The following is a 7,366-nucleotide window of genomic DNA, read 5'->3' on the forward strand; positions in this document are numbered from 1 at the left end:
AAAAGAGATGAAAGTCCCACATTAAAAAGAGATGAGAATGTCTTCTCTCCACTATTCTACATAAAGGGCTATGTACTTCATTTTTCCATTACAACTTACAAGTTAGAAAGGTCTAACTTCTTTTGAACGTCCATTTTTAATAATATGATGGACTTGCATTCACCATCTACAAGGTTAGAGGTTCGAATCTAGGGATAATAACTTTTTTTTAAAAAGAGTAGAAGATGGTCGGTTAGTTCGGTTTAACCGATCAACTTGGCTGGAAAAATTGAAACCGAACCGCCCATGAACCATGGGCGGTCGGTTAACCGACCGAATTAGTCAGTTTGCCGATGTGGAACCGAATTTTTAATTTTTTGGTCAATTTGACGGTTTAGTGTCGATCTGTGGTGGGTTTTCAGTTTTTTTGAACACTCCTACTAGAAACATCGCAACTAAGATTAAGACATTGTTGGCTACTTGCTGTCAAAATCTCCTTACCGCCTTTCTCTTAAATCTCTTAACTAATTGGGCCATTCTCAGCCATAATTCTAAGAAAATCGCAACTAAGATTAAGACACTGTTGGCCGCCTTTCTATTTAATCTCTTGACTAATTAGGCCATCCTCAGTAATAATTCTAGGAACATCGCATCTAAGACTAAGATTGTTGGCTACTTGCTGTCAGAATCTCCCTACCTTTTTCTTCAGTTTTTTCACGACTAATTGTGCGATCTTCTGTAATATTTCTCAGAACATCACAAGTAAGATTAAAAGATTCTTGACTACTTGATGAACCAATGTCGACGGATCTCTTCTTTGCAAATTTGCTAGACCCTTCCATGGCCTCCTCTATCTCAGATTTTGCATTGTTATTATTCATGTCATTGGTTTCCTCTATCTCAAAACTTGCATTGTTATTATCCATGTTGTTGGCTTCAAAAACTCTATTGCATTAACTTAGGCGAACCAGTTGAGAGTAAGTACCTTCAGAATCCCTCATCAACTCTGCATGAGTTCCTGCAAAAGTTAAATAAAGCAATAATTAACTAATTAGTTAATAAATAATATGACATTTATTTATGTTAACAATTCTCTTATAAAGGTGTAATATTGACATGTGATAAGTGACATATTCAAGAGTTAAATTCAGTTGAGCACAAATAAAAAAATTTATGATCTAAAATAATTGAAAACTCAGCAAAAATTTTAACATTTTTTTAAATGCTTCTAAAAACTGTTCTACAAGGAATTTAGAAAAATAAAATGTAATCCCCTCAAGAAACCCATGATGCGTATATTAAAAAAAATAATACTGCAAATTTAAAAAATAAAATACGAATCAAATGATGATATATAATTTCTTAACCTAAAAAATTTCACGAATATCTATGATATTAATTTTATATACTTTAGTACATGATGCACTCAAGAATGTCTACTTAGATACCTTACCAAGTTAGATTGTGCAAATCTTTACAAGATTCTCATTACATGTACTTAGGCTTAGTTTGGTATTACTGTGGATTTTAGAAAAATTACTTTTAGCTGTGCTGAAGGAAGAAGCAGCTGTTACAAGAAGCAGCTGAGTGTTTGGTAAACTGTAATTATAGTAGCTGTGTTGGTTCTAAAATCAGTGTAATAGCGTTTGGTAAATTTTGATATTGAATTGCTGTGGGTATGTAAAATGACCAAAATAGACATGGTATGGAACTTAAATATATTAATTGTTTTTGGTATTTAGAAATATTTATTTAACTTAATGCTATGATTTTGAGTTTTTTAACAATAAATTGATGATAATTAATTCTTTTTTTTTTTTCATTTCTTCATTCACAATATAGTTACAACTAAAAAGAGCATTAGTGAGTAATCAATTTGTTGAACAAAAAAGTACATTTCATGTTCAAAAAACTGACAGAGTCATTAAAAGAATTAAGTCATGTTCATTAAACTTGTCGCAATTTGATCTCGTACTTCAACCATTTCTTGTGATAGTGAAGCTTCATCTTCTTCTACATTGTCTTCCAATTGATGCTCTTCATAAGCGAAAACATCTAGATTATCCTCGATTTCTTGAAAATGTCGATCACACTTATCATGCATCTTAATATAGTTATGAAGCGCCATTGTTGCAATAACTATTTTTACTTGCTTCTTAAATGACACAAACATGATATGCAAAGTTTTGCAAAAAAATGAAAACTTTGTAGAGCTGAAGACGTTATATTTGTAAGTATTTGAACAATCAACTTTTTTATATAGGCAAACAAACTAGTTCACTGGCAGCTTCATCAAATGTGATTGGTTGTAAATTTTGGCTAGCTGGCAAAACCGAACAAATTTTGGGATGCCCTGGTGCACTCCCTGATACCTGTCTCCCAACAAATCTTTTTTCTTTTTGAGTGCAACAATCTTATATAATTTATTAAGAAGAAGACGAGAAGAAGCTGCTCTACGAGAATGTTGAATAGACACATTTATGCTTTTATTTCCCCTGGATGCATGTTAAGAAGTTGATGTTTATGGAATTACTTAGTTTCCCAAAAAATGAAAAAATAGTTTCCCAAAAAATGAAAAAACATAAGAAGCCAACTAGAAGATATTATCGTTTCAAAACAAGAGTGCACAAGTCACAGTCCATTCTTTTGTCATTACGACCATTATTCTTCTGTCATTGTTGTACAACAATCCCAAGGATTTACAAAGAAAGTTCCCTGAGCTACCATTTATATTGTTATAAATGAAAGAATTCAAATATCTACTTTTTTTTTTCTAATTTTCTTCCACCTTGTGTTGTTTCCTCTTTCTTTCCATATCTACAAACTCCCTAATAAATTTCCCCCTAATCATCCTTTAACCAATCGGGATATACAAAAAGTGATATTTTGCCAAACAAGTCGCAGCCTCCTTTTAGGCTTGTAGAGATATCCGAGTTTTTATTGGTTTCAGCTTCAAGCCCATACTTTCGGGCGAAAAAAGCTCCAGAGCTATGCACAATGGACTCAACGGACTTCGTGGGCTAACATTTGACTGAGTTGGCCTGTACAAGCCATACCCCATGAGAAAATACTCCAATGGTATCAACATGGCATGAGGCTGCTCCTCTGTCACCATTGACCCACATGGCTGAACCTGTGGTTAAACACCCTCCTAGCAATAAGCTTTTCTTTTCTTCTTCTTTAAACATTACATTCAAGATTATAACAGAGTGAAGCAGAGGTGAGAGACATACCTCAACCAAGGCACCATGCCGTCTATCTAGTTTTGAGGTCATATAGAGAGCTTCGGAATGAAAAGGAGAGCTATCCCCGACAAAAATTAGCGAACGACACTGCAGTTTTCGTAATCCATCTGCAATGTTGGGTCTCTTGCCAGATGAAGTCAATTAAAGCCCGTTAACAACATGCATCTAGAAGCATCAAATTGATACAAAATGCTAAGCACTTGTAGAAGAACAACAATAACAAGTTGATTGTCAAGACTGGAGAGTTACCACAAGCAGGTAAGAAGAAAACTACGAGGGAAGTTTTCTTCTTACCTACTTGTGAAAAAAAGGCGTGCTGGGGTAAAAACTTAGTTTAAAACGAAGCTGAACTAAAAAAGGGAGAAAATATTTACCCATTAATTGCTTCAAGGAACCGTCAAACATTTGAACTCTGCCTCTCCAGAAGTGACTGTTAGGGACCAAAACGATAGAGACCAGATTATTGCTTACCCCTTTGACCAAAGTCATTTCCCTAATTAAAAGAACAAGAAACTTCATGCAAATAAGAGAGAAAATAATGAATGAAGAGCTAGAAGACTGACGCTTTTGCATGCTTGAACTACATCGGACTCTGGTAGTTGACCATTACCACGAGCTTCCTGCCATCAAAACGAAACGGAGAGATCAATCGGACGGAGGAGAAACCAAACGAGCTCTGAACCGCCAACGGAGAGATCAACCAGCGAACGGAGAGAGAGGCCGGTGAACGGAGCCGGGGAACCTCGCTTCGAACGGTGAGGAGAGGAGAGGATAGAACACACACAAAATTTTTGCAGAGGAGGAGATGAGGAGAGATACGAGTGGAAGAGAGAGTGGAGGAGAGTGGATTCTTCTGAAATGAAAATGGGTGATAAATTTCAGATTTCAGTGGGGTAAAATTGGAAATAAAAAATTTCATTAAACACACAGATTCCCGCATAAGCTAAAATCAGAATCAATTTTTAGGCTAATTATGCTTTTAGCTTCAGATTAAGAGAAAATTCTTCAAAAATCTGTTTTACCAAACAAGATTTTAAATTTTAAATTCCCGCATAAGTACTTTTTCTCTACTAAAAACAATACCAAACCCACCCTTAGCGGCGCTACTATTGAGTTAGTGAGACGAAGTGAAAATAAAAAGTGTGATGTTCAACTTGTTAGAAAGGTTTCTTTCTTGTTAATACTCATTTTTCAAGGTGCGGTCTCTTAAGTTTTTTTCTTTATTTTTGACTTTTCTTTTCTTTCCCCTCCCCCAAATCTTGCATATATTAAACTTAATTAGCACCATTATAGTCATTTTTCTATGGTCTAAAAGTGTAAATTCATGCGCCTGACCCGATTATGTTTTGGGCTTAAACCTTCACTTTGGGCAAAATATTTAAGAGGGCCAAACTAAGTCAGGCCAAGATGGGCATGGCTGGACTAGATAAGAGCGGGTTAAATATTTAGTAGATGTTTAGTTTATGAATTCAAAATCATAATTTAAAATTATTTTTAATTTACGTGTGTTTTTTGTGAAAAAAATATTGTAGCGAATCACGAATCATGATTCAAATCATGACACGAATACATCAACTAAACACACCATTTAGATGCCTATTTGCCCAACCTAAATTGTCACATCTACTTTACTCTTATTTTTATTCTCACTTTTAGTTTTTCTTTCCACCTTTGTCTTTTTTTGTCTGCCAAACTAAGTCAGGCCAAGATGGGCATGGCTGGACTAGATAAGAGCGGGGTAAATATTTAGTAGAGGTTTAGTTTATGAATTTAAAATCATAATTTAAAATTATTTTTAATTTACGTGTGTTTTTTGTGAAAAAAATACTGTAGCGAATCACGAATCATGATTCAAATCATGACACGAATACATCAACTAAACACACCATTTAGATGCCTATTTGCCCAACCTAAATTGTCACATCTACTTTACTCTTATTTTTATTCCCACTTTTAGTTTTTCTTTCCACCTTTGTCTTTTTTTGTCTTCACCTTATTTCCAATTACAAGAGTCATCTTTAAAAAATCCAAAAATTCTCCTGATACTGCAACAAGCGCTCTAAATATTGAGTCTGAACACTTTGATCAAGGTGCACAAGGGAGATTTATGAAAAATTGGATTATGGAGGTTGTTCATCATTTCACAACAACACGAGATGCTCACATTATAGCAGCAGTCCACTAGGAAAAAATTGTGGAGAAAGGTAACACTTGGAATTAGCAGTATCTTTATTTCGAATTCTATAAATTTTCTTTATTATGTCGTACATCTATTTGTATTGCTTTTTTCCTTCTTGCTAATATTCGTTTTCAAGTACACGCTCTCTTAATTTTTTTTCCTTTTTTTTTTCACTAAAGGAAGAAAGAGAAAAATAAGTCAAGACTTGAAGTGAATTAAAATTAATAGGCTAATAGTTTACATAAGTTAATAAATAGGCTAAATTACTGTTTTCGTCCATAACTTGTCTGGTTATGAACCATAACTTGACAAGTTATTGTCCATAATACACGATTTTTATCCATAACTTGTCTGACTATGTACCATAACTTGACAAGTTTGTCCATAACTTATTTGGTTATGAAACCATAACTTGACAAGTTATGACCTATTAATTTCTATAACTAAAAGTTGGCCTATATACTTTCTTAAGCTTTTCATATTGGCATATTTTCTACTATTTTCGTAAACTTAATTAACACCATTATATTCATCTTCATGTATCTAGAGGTGCAAACTCATGCCGTCCAGCCCAATTATGTTATCTTAATTTTTTTTCCTTTTTTTTTTCACTAAAGGGAGAAAGAGAAAAATAAGTCAAAACTTGAAGTGAATTAAAATTAATAGACTAAGGCCTCGTTCATTTCGCTGATTCGAGTTTAGAATTCGAGTTTTACTACAGTAAATTAGTCTGGCTCAGATATTTAAGCGGGCTTGGTTGAGCCAGACTAGGATGAGCAAGATCAGAATGGGTTATTGATAATCCGTTTAGTCCGGCTTAAATTAACAATTCTACTTTGAAATTAATTCTTGAATATGTCACTAATTACATATAATATTACAACTTTATAAGATAGTTATTACATAAGTAAATGTAAAATTATTTATTGACTACTTAGTTAATTATTGCTTTATGCAGGAACTCATACATAGTAGACTTAGGGGGTGTTTGGTATGCGGGAATCAGTAGGAATCATATTCCTAGGAAAGTGATGGAGGGTAATATGATTCCTAAGAATAATAACGTGACAAGTTATTGTCCATAATACACGATTTTTGTCCATAACTTATCTGGCTATGTACCATAACTTGACAAGTTTGTCCATAACTTATTTGGTTATGAACCATAACTTGACAAGTTATGTATGCAGGAACTCATACATAGTAGACTTAGGGGGTGTTTGGTATGCGGGAATCAGTAGGAATCATATTCCTAGGAAAGTGATGGAGGGTAATATGATTCCTAAGAATAATACATTACTGTGTTTGGTTCCATACATGAATCTTTTTTAAATTCCCAAGAATATTACATTACTGTGTTTGGTTGTTCGCATGGAAGAATATCCATAATAATAATATTAATAAAAAATATTATTATTATTATTATTATTAAAAATAATAAAAAATAATATTACATGCCGTCCAGCCCAATTATGTTATGGGCTTAAACCATTAGTCTGGCTCAGATATTTAAGCGGGCTTGGTTAAGCCAGACTAGGATGAGCAAGATCAGAATGGGTTATCGATAATCCGTTTAGTCCGGCTTAAATTAACAATTCTACTTTGAAATTAATTCTTGAATATGTCACTAATTACATATCAATATTACAACTTTATAAGATAGTTATTACATAAGTAAATGTAAAATTATTTATTGACTACTTAGTTAATTATTGCTTTATGCAGGAACTCATACATAGTAGACTTAGGGGGCGTTTGGTATGTGGGAATCAGTAGGAATCATATTCCCAGGAAAGTGATGGAGGGTAATATGATTCCTAGGAATAATACATTACTGTGTTTGGTTCCATACATGAATCTTTTTCAAATTCCCAAGAATATTACATTACTGTGTTTGGTTGTTCGCATGGAAGAAGATCCATAATAATAATATTAATAAAAAAATATTATTGTTATTAATAAA

General features: G+C 33.4%; 1 pseudogene; it reads right to left on the minus strand.

Annotated features, from left to right (window-relative positions):
* Positions 1-2,890: 2,890 nt before the first annotated feature.
* Positions 2,891-7,366, minus strand: part of LOC21390288 — a 10,401-nt pseudogene continuing 5,925 nt past the window's right edge.

This window comes from Morus notabilis, unplaced genomic scaffold (genome assembly GCF_000414095.1).
Source record: "Morus notabilis unplaced genomic scaffold, ASM41409v2 Scaffold1831, whole genome shotgun sequence".
Classification (NCBI taxonomy): Eukaryota; Viridiplantae; Streptophyta; class Magnoliopsida; order Rosales; family Moraceae; genus Morus; species Morus notabilis.